Genomic DNA, 13,008 nt, shown 5'->3' with positions numbered 1-13,008 from the left:
TGCTGCCACGCAACAGAGTTAGCATGTGCGCTTTGCTGTATTTCTACTTGTATGTGCTTATTGTCCAATGGATGTCTTTGCAGTGTGGCAGAGTAGCCAGCTTTAGAAACTGAGGAGTGCCGAGATCATTGGATATGCTGTTGATGCTCAAGCTTCTGTCGGTGAAGTCCAGTTGCCCAGCTACTTGTTGATGCTCGTGGCATGAACTTATCAGAAGAAGAAGTTGTGGATCTCTTTAGGGGGAAAAAAGGATGGTAAGACGATGTGGGCAATCATGTTGAGAGTTTTGTTTGTTATGATATGAATGTCTATTAGGTAATAGTACTTTTCAAATGTTGTAGTTTTGGCAGTAGTGTGTTGGGGATGTGTGAGCTCAGCAGGGGGGAGCGTAGCACCAGACTGATCTGTTGCATCGACCCTTGAGTAACTGATGGGAAGAGTCTGTCGTGCTGTTCCATATGTTTCATTCGTTCCAATGGAGGATTGGTCCGTGTGGGACAACTGGGCATGGGACTGCCAGCACCTGAGGCAAAAGAAGAGGGGAACCCCGCAAAGAGTGACTCTGGCCGTAGTAGGCGCAAGTATCCCGCACAATGTGCCTGCAGCAACTGCTCCACCCTATACCCCTTTGCTCTCACCTCCTAGAGATTTATCTGTCACTTGCTCTCTCTCTCTCTTTCTCCTACTTCTACTCTGCCAGCTGCTGGACTCTCCCCTCGGGGTCCCAATGTTTTACCTAATCCGGCAGCGTTACAGCCGGGCGTAGCAGGGGGAGCTCCCCCACCCGTTCCAGTGCTGCCTGTATTTACTAAGCAAGGCTGGAGCCCGAGTGATTTAGCATTGCAGGGAAGCAAGAAGCCCGGGTTGAGGGAAGACGCGGGAAGGTGTGCTCAGCTATTTTCTAATATGTGCACGGGGCAGTAGTATCGCCAATTCTTGATGGAGGTATGGAGTGAACGCAAGTCCCTTCTCAGAAGAATGGGCTCGGTGGCAAGGAGCAGAATTGGGAAGCTGCTGAAGAATACCTGAAGGTAACTAGGGGCCACACAAGGGATAGACAAGGGAGAGGCATTCTCGGCAAGAGGTATCTGTTTAGAAGCTGCATATCCAGAAAGGGAGACTAGGAGTAGAAAGGAGCAGGAGCTAAAGACAGAACTGGAAGGTAGGAAGGCAGCTGAGTTGTTGTTGCCTTTGACAACTGAACAGCTGCAGAATACAAGGAAAGACTAGGTGACAAGGACCCGCCCAGGCAACTCCCTGCATGGGCCGAATTCATGCATGGCAAGGTTAAGCCCAGGCATGAAATGGGCTGGGACCGATCTAACAGCTAAAAAAGGGAAGCCCCAGGGGGAAGAGCTCATAGGGTGAGACCAGTGATATAGGCACCCCCTGGGAATAGGAACTAAGTCAAAGGGAAATAAGCCTCCAGACCCGCGAACAGAATATCGGGAACTGAGCAGTGGGTTGTGGAGGAAAGCCTCAGGATTCAAGGTGGGCCTACTGGCGTTGTCTGGAGTGTGCTTGAAGCATCCCAGAAACAAGAGAATGGCCAAAGGTTGTGGGGGGGGCGTACTTTGACTCCGCCAGTGCCAGCTCCCAGAGAGAGAGACAATGCCTAGGGAGGAATTGCAGGGCATGAAAGAAAAAAGAAAGGAGGAAAAAAAAAAAGGAAAAAGGGGAAAACCCCAAGCAATGCCCAGAAGGCAATTGGGTCTGCCTGTTGGGCAAGGGGAGGCTTATGAGTGGAGAAGTGATAATGGCCCATGTATCTAGATTGCAGTTGGTCCTCAGGGACAATTGGTGAAGTTGTAATAGATACAGGAGCACAAATGTCAATACTGACCCCACAAGGTGCCTAGGAGCTGGGTGTGTGACCCGGAGGGCAGAGAGTTAGAATTAGCGGTGTGAAGGGAGCGAGCGTTGTGTGCCAAACTGCCAAGGGTTAATTCATGGCTCCCGGGCAAGAGGCGCATGTCGACTACTCGCTTTTTTGGAATATATTTGAAGTTTCGATGTTTTAAAGGGACGAACGTGGTGCCTGCCGGCTGGTGGCGTGTGGTCCTTCAGCTCAAACATGGATACTAACCCCCGTAGAAAGAGGGAGGCTGTAGTGTGCGTACTTTGCCCAGCCCTGCGCTCTCCGATTGAGAAATCGCTGGCGGACAACAATAGCCGATCTCTGCTGCGGCGCGCAATGGGATTTCTGAAGCCAGAGCTGATTTGGAGAAAGGACAAATGATCTCCAAAGCCCACTCCCCATATGACCCGCCTCTGTGGCCAGTTGGGAAAGCAGAGGGGAAGTGGCGTTTGGGACTGAGTGATCAGGGCCCCCTTAACAGCTGCTGGACCAAATAGTGCAGAGTTAACAGCTCTATTGCAAGCAGCTGCACGCCCCTGGATGGTGGCGCTAGCCAGGAAGGAGATGTTCTTTCTGGTCCCCTTGCAGGAAGAGGATAAAGAGGAGTTGGCTTTCCCTGGGGAGGGAATGCAATATACCTTTACCAGACTTCCCCCCACCCCACCCCCCTCCCCCCCCAAGGAGGGGGACAAGCATTCCCCCACGATTGCTCCTGCTGCCCTTGCTGAACTTGTACGGACAGTCGCACTGCCTCCAGATGGGAAACTGCACCAATAGAGAGATGGTGTTCTGATGGGAGGACCTTCCCCTGAGAAAGTGGGGGAAGCAGCAGCAGCAGTGTGGCAAGCACTACAGAAAGCAGAAACTGAGGTTCCACCTGAAAATGGTCAGGGACCAAGGAGGGGAGTCAAATGTTTAGGTCCTTGGTGGATAGTGGGCAGTGCAGGGATTCCTCCAGACGCGTCCAGAAAAATGAGAGAGCTGCAAATGGCCCAACCAAGGAAGGAGGTTGCAACAGTTGATGGGAGCTTGAGGCTCCTGGAGGAAGAGTGTACCTGGGTTTTCTCTTAGTGCTTGTCCATTATGTTCGCCCTTATGGGAAGGCAAACCCTGGGGGTGGAAATGAGAACACAAAGAGGTGGTCCAAACTGGAACGGAAGAAATGGAAAGCATATCAGTCATTGGGACCAGTACGCCCCCGTGACCCTACTAGAGCCGAATGGGGTTTTGCAGAGCGTGCTACTTGCTGTGTAACCTGTTCCAAACTGGCCCCGATCATGACTGAGAGCATTTCTGAGCCTGAGTACGTGTTTGAATCGGATTGTAGATGGGTGCAGCTGCACCCATCTGACTTCATGTCAGAGTCCAATGCTCTGGGTTTTTTTTAATATTCCACGTGTGGAGGGTTTAATGCTTAATAGGATGTGTACTTATTTGAATTGTGTTGAAGTCGCACAGGATTTTGATTGAGCACAGTGTCCCAGCAGTGCACTGAAAGAACAATATACGCTGAGCAGAGCACAGCAATTGCAATATCCAGTTGAATCCCAACATCAGTGTCCTGACCGGTCTGTAGAATATCCTCGTTGTCGCGACACCGAGTGTGTCCAGTGGCCAGGAAGGAAAATGGGGGTTGAAAGCAGCTCAAGCCTGCTGCTCTCTTCAGAGTTCCTTTGTTCCTCGTTGGGTTTGTAGACTTCATGTTGGGCTGAACCACGTATACGCTCCCCATCCTCGCCTGGCTGAGTAGTTTATAGCCAGGAGGTCTCCAGTGGCGAGTCTGTGTCCCATCCCTTATCGCTTCAGGCCTGCACTTCTCTAAGTTGTACTCTGTGCCTTTGCTTCTCAAAGCCACTGCTGCCGTCCTAGGCCTATATTTCAGCGTGGTGAGAGTCATCAATAGCTGCCTGTACCTAGAAGGAGGTGTGTTTACACTTAGCTGATGTAGGCAGTTTGTCTAGAACAAAGGCATCTTGCAGTGTCCTTTGTTGTTGAGGTGATGCTAGGGTCCTTGGCCAAAACTATGGTAAATCACTCCATCGCTCTCCTGTGAGCCCTAAAGGGCGCAGAGTCTCTGCTTCTCTTGACAGCATTCCTCCCGTGTATTGGGGGGGAGGGGAGGGTGGTCCTTGGATCTGTCATCCTTCACAGATGGGCTCCAAGCTGTGGGATAAGTAAAGCAGCTAACTTTCTTTGTGCCTTCTCCTTTGGAAGGCATTGTGGAGGAATTTTGGGAAAGGGGCATTAGTCAGATGGTAATAGGTGCAGTGAAATTTGAGTGCTACTAGTAGAAAGTATTCCGATGAGTTTTCTCTCGCCCATGCAAGGATATTGGTGGTGATTAGCCCTAAAGCTAAAAGGAATAGTGTTATCCTCTAGTGTACGTGAGTACTAAGGCCAAAAAGTAATGCAAGCGAGTTCCTGGAACTGAGCTCTCTCAGCCAAACGTGCCCCATTGGGTAGAATTTTCTAGTAAGAAATAATCCAACTTTCTTTGTTTCAGGACTTGTTCAATGAGGGGGGGTGGAGGGGGGAACGGGCGTATTCTCTCCTGTTTGCTAAGGAGGCAGCACTGGAAGAGATATTGTGACCTAGTAGCCAGCCATGCTTTGAGACTTCTCTCTTGGTAGAGAAGCTTTGCTTAGTGTGCTGGCACCCTCAGTCCTTCTTCCACCAGGATACATGTTAACGAGCAGAAAACAAGCTCGCTGTATTCATTTCAAGTTGCTTGTCTTGGTTTCTGGGTGTGTATTTGTATGTATGTCTCTAGCTGAATACCCTCTGCAGTGATGTGTCTGAAACGTCAGCTAAGGAGTTGTCCTTGTAGGGGCTGGGCCCTGGAAACATGCATTGGAAGCCCTAAAAGTGGCAGTGGTTGGAGACATCTGTAAATAAGCCTACTTTGAGAGGGGCTGATGATGGCAGGAGCATAATAAACATCTAAGCTAACATTTGAACATGTTGAGCCTAAGGTTCTCTTCCCTAGTGTTGGAAACCAACCTTGATTAGCTTGTGTTTGTTGTCGAAGATAGTCTACACATCAGCAAGGAGGTGGCTTTTGAAGAGCTGTATTGTCTTGTCCTCAGCTTTCCAGGTAACAGTGAAGGTAAGAGGCTAGTAGTACATCAGCTATGGTTCAACAAGGTCAGCATGACCAGTTCACTTGCTCCTGCGGCCCCTTTTTGGAAAAAGTCCTTCTCCTACAATTTGTTGCCAGCTTCTCCTCTCCAGTGTTGAGGCAGAGGCCAGCTGGAGAAAGATGCTCTTGCATGTCCTAAGGTGAGGGGGACCCCCTTAGAACAGGGACTGACCCCGCGGGAGGACGTGTCCGCTGGGATCTGCCCTGGTTGCCCTCCATCTCAGCATGGAGCACTTGAGGCAACAAATGGGCAATGCCAGGGCCTGTGTGCTGTAGGCCATAGTGCTAGAAAAGGTCTGGAGCTGCATCTCAGACCCCAGAGACCCTTTGACGGGACTCGTAAGCCCTGCAGAGCGCGAGGCCTGCTCTTGCTCCACCACGTCTCTGGAGAGAGCAGGGGACGCGAAAGCTTTTCTTCTCCTTGCCTCTTGGTTTTGCACCCCAGCAGAGTAGCTGGCGCTTTGTGGCAAAGACACTGTGTGTGTGTGAGTGTGTTCGGGCGGGAAGAGTGCGTGTCCTAGCTCTCTCGGGATGATCCTGATTCCTTCAGGGCCTGAGTTTTCTGCTGTTTAGTTTCCACCAAGAAAAGATCCCGACATGTGGTGAAGAGGCAGGGCTGCTGCTTTGGGGAAAGTGTAGCAGTGCTATGGAAACAGTTTGAGCCTAGGTTTCCAAGGAGCAGAGTCTCGCACAGGTCTAGCAGCAAAATGAATTGATTATTTGTTGGTGGCGCAGCAAAGCGAGAGCTTGAGGTGGATGCCTCTAAGGAGGGACCCCGAACAAAGAGATTCTTTACAGTCTTATTTCCCTGCCTGCCAGGGAAGGTCTCGTTCAGTTTGTACTGAGTTGGTGGTCTCTCTCTTTCTGATTGGTCTTGGCCTACATCCCGGGCTGGTTGCCATGTCCTTGTCTTCCATGGTCCCTTGTCCTCTCAGAGGTGAACCACCACCCAGGTGCATCCGGTCTTGTCTCCTGCATGCACCCTGTTGTATGTCTTCATTAGCTAGTTGTGTGTCTGATTTGAACTGACCTTGTGGTTATGTGGTCAGCACTGATTCTCGAGTTTGACAGTTTGGCCTGGAGGCTTGCAGGCTTTGTTTACTTGAGATGCTAGTGCTAAGCAAGGGTTAGACTTGTGCTAAGCTAGTTACCATCTGAGTTACCATGTCCTTCTCTAACAAGCACAGGGTGGCCTGGCAGCGGCAGAGAGGCCAGGAAGCCCCCAAAGTTCCTTGCGCGCTCAGGTGGCGGCCATGGGCCGAGCAGGCCAGGCTCAGAAGTGAGCAGAGGTGCAGCAGCAAAGGCTGCTGTGTCTTAGAGGCCGCTGCCACCTCTGCCACTTGTTCCTGATCCAGGAGGAGAGGGTTCCTTGGCTGGCTCTGGCTGGAGACTTTGTCCTTGAAGCTCTCAGGATCAGGATGGTTTGGGCCACCAGCGAACAAGTGGAGGGCCTGGCTCTCTTCTGCAAGGTTTCAAGGGCTGAAAGAGCAAGGACCAGAGCAGAGATCAACCCCCCTGGATCTGCGCAGACCCCAGGCTTCCCCTCCCCTGCTGCCGGGGCTAGTCCCACCTAGCTCTTCCCATGGCCAGGAGGAAGCGGGGGGACAAATGGCTCAGCAGCAAGTGTCTGGCCAGGAATGTCCCAAGGGCCCCTGAAGTCTCTCTCCTCTCCCCACAAGGCCCCTGCTGCGTGAGGGGGGAGCAGAGCCCTGCTTGCCAGGGAGTGGGGATTGGTGCTCACTGCCCAGGGTGTGTCTTCCTCCCCGTCAGCCCTGGCTGACCTGCCACTGCCCTCACTCACCCTTGCAAATGTGCTGCAGTTCCTCCTCATCCTGCTCCCTCATCTGCCGTCCAATGAGCCCTAGGCACACACAGCCTGTCACAAATCCTGCTCCCCAGCGCACTGCCAGCAGCAGAGCTCCTTCCCAGCCCTGCTGGCCTGGCTTTTGTGGCTGCCAGCCCAAAAGCCAGGGCTGGGGCCAAGCTGCCCTGGGACAGAGAGGGACCCCCGGAGGGGTTGTGGCTCACCAAGGAACCTCACGGCTTCCTCTTGCAAGGGCTCCTGCGGGCTCTGCAGGTAGCGCAGGCTCTGGCGCAGGTATTCTGCTCTGTTGTTCTCCTTTGCCAGCTGGGGAGAGCACAAGGGTTGGTGCAGAGCCTCCCCCCTCAGCTGGCCAGCACCTCCACCTAGGAGCAGTCTCCCCTTCCATCGCCTGCCAGGGCGTTCACGGTGCCCGGCCAGGAGGCGCGTAGCGCTCGGGTTTGGAGGGAGCAGAGGCCCCGGTGCTGCCCAGGGATGATGAGGTGCCAGGTGGGCTGGAGTTGCTTGAGCATGCCAGAGGTGAGTGAGGGGCACAGCTCGGGCCTGGAGGGGCCCAGGCCTTATGCAGGCTGGGTGCTTTGGGGCTGTGCTTACCAGGTACTCGCTGATGCGCCTTGTCTGTCCTGTCTCGGTGAGGTAGGTGAGCTGCTGCCATTTCAGGAACTTGGCAGCGCCCAGGAGGGCTTCCTGCGAGGCCTGCACAGCAGCAGAGAGTGGGAGATGCCACCGTGGCCCAGGGGAGGAGATCCTGTGCCCCCGTCCTTGTGGTGAGGCTCAGAGCCTTTCTTAGCCCGTGGTGGGAAGATGCTGCAGCTGGGCACCAAGTCTGCCACTGGGTTCAGTGCCCCAGGCAGAGATGTGAGGCAACCACCATCTCGGGCGCCACATGCTGCCAGGGCAGCAGGACAGAGATGGCCAAGAGGTGCTGAGCTGTAGCCAAGCCAGGAGGAGGCTGAAGTGCTGCAGTCCCAGAGACGGCAGTGCAGGACTCGGGCAGAAGAGCCTCCCCTGGGGCTTCCCAGCAGGGTGCTGGGCTCCCTGTCCTGCTCGGTTGCTGTTGCCTTGTGGCCAGGCTCCAGATGCAGGGCTGGTCCTCTGCCCTGATTGCAAGTCTGTGTGTCTCTGCCCTCCCCAGGCTGGGGGAGGCTGGGCAACGTGCTGGCTCTCGCAACCCCTTGAGGGTGCTGCGCCCCTCTGCAGGGGCCAAGTGCCCTGGCCATGGGTAGGGTGAACTCTGTTGCTGTGGTGGTCATGCCTTAGACATGCTGCGCCCCTCTACCTGGGTGTCCCCTGGGCAGAGTGTGGTGGGGCAGGAGGGGAGGAGGGCCGTGATGGGGAGAGCATAACCCTGTTTTTTTGACTCCTGCAGGGACAGCTGGGAAACCTGTGGGGCCTCGAGTGCTTAGGCTGTTTTGGCCATGGATGGCTGCCGAGCCTTGTTGGAGCAGGTGGAGGAGCTCTGGGAAATGGCCAGCTGCTCAGCCCCTGCTAGCTCTGGGCCTGCCGGGGCTCTTGCTATGGCCCGCACTGGTGGAGGGCTGTAGGGAGGGAGTGGGGCTGTGAGGGGACCTCAGCTCTCTGTGCATCTGTGCAGGAAGAGGCATGGCAGGAGGATGAAGGCAGTGCAGTGGGTGGCTTGGTAGAGACAGGGAGGAGGCTCTGTGCCCTCCTCAGGGCCTCCGGAGGTTGGGCCTCAAGGTAACACCCATTCAAAGGGAGCGACTGCTGGCAGCCTTTGCTCTTGATGCTGAGGCCCAGCCAAGGTGGGGAGGGGGTCAGCATTGCCCTCCCGCAATGACTGGTCAGGTCAGAAATCCACACCTGGGCCACGCTCTGGACCTGGTCGTGCAAGTGGAAGAAGAGGAGGAGCAGGCTCCTCTGCACTTGCTTCCTCATCAGTTTTCTTGTGGTGCCCGCTACCATTGTCATCATATCTTTCAGGAGGTTGATGGAGAGGTTTCTGACGCAGCCGGACTCCTGGTGGGAAGGAAGAGGAGAGGAGCTCAGCCCTGGCTGCTCCAAAACCACGATGGGCAAGGGGCTCAATGTGGCTGGAGCAGCCTGGGCTGGCCATCCGCATCAGATCCTGGGGGACCCAGCGTCCAGCGGGCGCCCGACTCTCCCCCGAGCCTTACATCATCGAAGAGTGGCAAGAGTTTCTCAGCCAGCTGCGGAACGATGAGGCTGGCCCTCTGCCCGTCCAGGAGATGGATCATGCGGCTGAGCAGAGCTAGGGCCTTCTCGCGGATGTCCCTGTCTGCGTCCTGCAGGCTCTCCATGAGGGCTGGCAAGAGGGCCTGCATTTTCCTTGCCTGTGGGAAAGGCGGCAACTTCCTTCAGCACAGCATTCTCGTGACTGAGGTGGTTTGGAGGTGGCTTGCTTGGTGCAGGGCCAGGGTCTGGGTCTGCTGCCGGCACCGGTGCCTTTCTCCTTGTGCAGCAGAGCCAGGGCCCTGTCCCAAAGGACTCCCAAAGTGGGCAGAGGAAGAGGACAGCTCCTGAGTTGTAAGCTACGGAGTTACCCAGCCCCTCCTACCCAGCCCCAGGCCTCTGGCATGGCTTCAGCTGGCTGTCCCCGCTCGCTCACCATCTCAGGTCTCTCCCACAGCCTGAGGAGGCCCCTGAACACCAGCCTGCGCATCACTGAGCTCTGGCTTTGCAGGTATCTCAGGAAGAGGTTCAGGATGTGATGGTCCTCTCCCCTGAGGTCAGCACAGCCCAGCAGCTGAAACACACACAGCAGTGGCAGACTGACAAAGCTGCAGGACTCCCCATATCCTGCAGTGCTGGATCCAACCACCAGCTGAGGGCAAGGCCACCAGACCCGGGCAAGGCAGCAGTGGTTGGGAGAGCCCCTGTGGCCCTGTCCTGTGCCTCAGGGCACGCTGTGCAGCTAGCTCGCTTGTTCCTCCAGGCCTGGCCACCAGCTGCAGCCTCTTACTGTCATGCCTCTGAGGAGCAGTTGAGTAGGGAGAGCAGGCACAAAGCAGATAGATAGGAAAGACAGGTAGTGGCAAGCGTTCCCCCACCAGAAATGGACCGAGGTACTGCTCGGAGTGCACCCACCACCCCGCTCCATTCATTGCCACCCACGGTGCAGTGGTGGGCACAAGAGAGCAGAGTGGTTTGAGGCACCCCAGAGATGCAGCGCTGGCTGCTGAGCTCACCTCGACGAGGAAAGCCATAGCAGGGATCTCATGGGAGGGCTTCTCCCTGCTGAGCAGCTCTAGCAGGTGGTGGAAGATGTAGGCACGCTGGGGCCTGGGGGCCTTCCTCATCTCTCTGGCAGGGGGAAGAAGGTAGTGTTGGCCTTGAGCAGGGCAGGCCAACCTCTTGTGGCATGGCACTGCCCAGTCTAGGTGTTCTCCCACAGGCCAGGCAGGGTGAGGCCATGTTTGTGCTCAGCTCCAGCAGGCAGCAGCATTTGCTCCTGGAGGTGTGGTGTCTTGCCACCCCAGCTTGCCATTAGAAAGGCAGTGTCCAACAGGAGGAGGCTCGTTTTGGTGGAGGAGGCTGGAGAAGCTCCCTTCCTGCCCTGAAGTCTGCCTTGCAGCACAGCCCATGTCCTGCGCACTGTGGAGTCCTGCCCCGTGCCCCCACCCCCCGGGCTCTTGCAGTGTTCCCCTGTGCCTCCTGCCCCTTCCCTGCTGGGCTGCCCTTGGTGGGGGTGGGGGAGGCGACTGCTGCTGTGCATCACCCTCTTTTGTGCCTGGTAACACCAGCTCTCCTCCAGGAGAGGAGCTCTCAGAGCTGGGCAGCGACAGAGCGAGACCACCCCCCGAATCCACACCCAGCCCTTTGCCGTTCCCCTGTGCCATCCCTCAGTGACAAGGGCTGAGAGTGCAGCTCCTTTGTGGAGAGCTGGGGCCGGCCTGTCAGCCACGAGGAAGGGGGTTGTGTAGGGCGTCCCATCAGTGGGGAGAAGGGCTAGGGGAGAGCGGGGAGAAGGGGGCTCTCACATGGCCAGCAAAGCCACTCCGCAGTGGTGGGTGGCGGCAGTGAGGAGCATGTCCCAGGCGCCCTTGCTCTCCAGGGCAAGCACTTGGCTCTTGTAGTTGGCCCAGCAGAGCAGTGCTTTCATGGCCTCTGCTGCGCACCTGCCCGCAGAGAAAAGGCCAGGTCACCCTGGGAGCCCTGGCCTTGGCTCCAGGTGCAGGGCAGAGGTGGGGGAAGTGGGAGGCAGTACCTGGTGGGGCTGGAGGCAGCAGCCTGATGCTGTTGGCATTGCCCCCAGAAGACAGCAACCTCCTCTGGCATCATCTCGAGAGCGAGGGAAATGCGGAAGAGCAGTGCCAGGAGGAGTTGGGGGAAAAAGAGCTTCACCTCCTGGGGGCAGAGGGGCTGATGGAGAATCTCGTGCAGCGCCCTGGTTGCCTGCAACAAACACCCAAGAGACGGTTGTCAGTGGTGAGACGGTGTTGCCCTGGCCGAGCTTGGGGCGTGAGGCTCAGGCGCTGCCCTGTGCCCCAGCAGATGCAGCGCGGTGTGCGCGCGGCCTGGCTGTCTGGGCAGGGCTAAGTCATGGAAGCTCTTGAGGCTCAGCTCCTGTTTGTGGCATGGGCCCATCGAGCCTTCCTGCGTGGGCATGGACATCAACCTGGGCCGGGGGGGGGAGGGGGGCGGCTCTCGCGTTATCTCCTGTGTCAGCCCTTGCAGCCTGCTTGGGCTGTGCGTGGGCCCTGCCTGGCCCTGAACCCTGTCCCAACCGCTAAGCCTGCCCCTAGCACAAGCTTCCAGCCTGCTGAGGAAGGCCAGGAGATGCAGAGACCCAGGAGGCCAGAGAGCTGCCCAGGCAGGCCCCGAGCTTGTGCGCGCAGGGCTCCAGGCGGTGCTCGGCAGCCCAGTGCACTGGCCCAGCAGAGGCTAGACGCTGGGCAGAGCCCTGCTGGCCATGGCCCTGAGGTGTGTGTGCCCTGTGGGAGGTGACATCTTGGGGGGCAGATGGGGAGGGCGAAAGGGAGCGCTGCCTCTTGCCTGGGGAGGCAAGCGCAGCCCTGAAGGTGATGGAGGCCTCGCCTGGAAACTCACAGCCCACGAAAGGATGCCCGCGTTGTTCCCGATGAAGGCGGATGTCTTGCCCAGTGGTCCAGCAGCCTGGGTCCCAGAGTCCTCCAGCAGCCTCAGTAGTTGGGGCAGCACCTTCTCTGCAGCGCCGGGCTCCGAGACCATCACCCGCCACATGGCCTTGGCAGCGCTGTAGGCCCCGAGCGCTCTGTCAGCAGGCTGCCTTGGGCGCGCCGTGGCCTGGCTACCCTGGAGGGCCCAGGCTGGCCACCAGCCCTGCCTCTGCCCACTGCCCTTTGCTAGCAACAGCCAGCGCGCCCTGCCCCACCAGCAGCACGTGGCCGAGCTGCAGTTCCTTATGGCGCAGGCAGGCACCAAGGCAGCCAGGCTCTGCGGCTCACTCGAGCAGCGCTCCAGGCAGGCCTGATCACCTCTGCCTGCTGCAGCCCTGCCTCATGCACCAGCACTGGGGCCAGTCCCTCAGCGGGGGTCCTGGAGATCTCCACCTCTCTGGTAGCCCCCATGGCATGAGCTCCCAAGGCTGCTGGGCCCTGAGCCCTGCAGGCAGCTGAGCCCCGTACCTGTTGCATGTCGGCGAACAGTGCAAGAGGCTCACGACTGCCTCGTGAGGGTATGCGCAGGTCAGCTCCAGAAGAGCCCTGTTCACGCTGTGCCGGGCAGACACCTCTTTGATGGCCATCAGGCAGCTGCAGATGCACCTCATGATGTTGGCCACCTGCAGGGGACATGGCATGGAGGGAGGCATTTCTCCAGCTCCCACCGACAACTGCTTCCCTTCCCACTGCTCCGTGCTGGCCTCAAAGGCTCTTAGGTGCCTAGGGGGGAGACCTGCGTTCAGAGGGAAAACAATGCCCTGCAGGGCTCGAGCCCCAGCCATGCCAGCCGCAGGCGACTTACGTGCTTCAGCTGAGAGGCGTCCTCTGTCACCAGCACATCCAGCATGTGAGCGGCTGCCTGTGTGACAAAGGCACTGGAGCAGCTCATGGCCCTGATGGCTACGACAATGAGATCTGCTCTCTCCGAGGCCTGGAGGTATTTTGCAAACATCTAGAGGACAAAGGAGGCAGGGAAGAGAGATGCATCACACGCAGTGCCCTCGTGCTGCTGGCTGCTGCCCAGCTGAGCAGTGAGCGCGGCTCTGGAGAGAAACGTGTGGCAGTGCTG

The 13,008-nt window shown here is 57.2% G+C and overlaps 1 long non-coding RNA gene across 1 annotated transcript in view; it reads left to right on the top strand.

Moving 5' to 3' along the window:
* The window catches only part of LOC138068822 (uncharacterized), a 70,682-nt gene extending 60,716 nt beyond the window's left edge, over window positions 1-9,966 (top strand). The window contains exon 3 of the long non-coding RNA XR_011143584.1: window positions 8,761-9,966. This is a non-coding gene — a long non-coding RNA (uncharacterized lncRNA). The remainder of the gene's footprint in view (window positions 1-8,760) is intronic.
* The last annotated feature ends 3,042 nt before the right edge of the window (window positions 9,967-13,008 follow it).

This window comes from Struthio camelus, chromosome 11 (assembly GCF_040807025.1).
Source record: "Struthio camelus isolate bStrCam1 chromosome 11, bStrCam1.hap1, whole genome shotgun sequence".
In the NCBI taxonomy this organism is placed as follows: domain Eukaryota; kingdom Metazoa; phylum Chordata; class Aves; order Struthioniformes; family Struthionidae; genus Struthio; species Struthio camelus.
The sequence above is the reverse complement of the archived record's forward strand: the minus strand, read 5'-3'. Positions and strand labels throughout refer to the sequence as shown.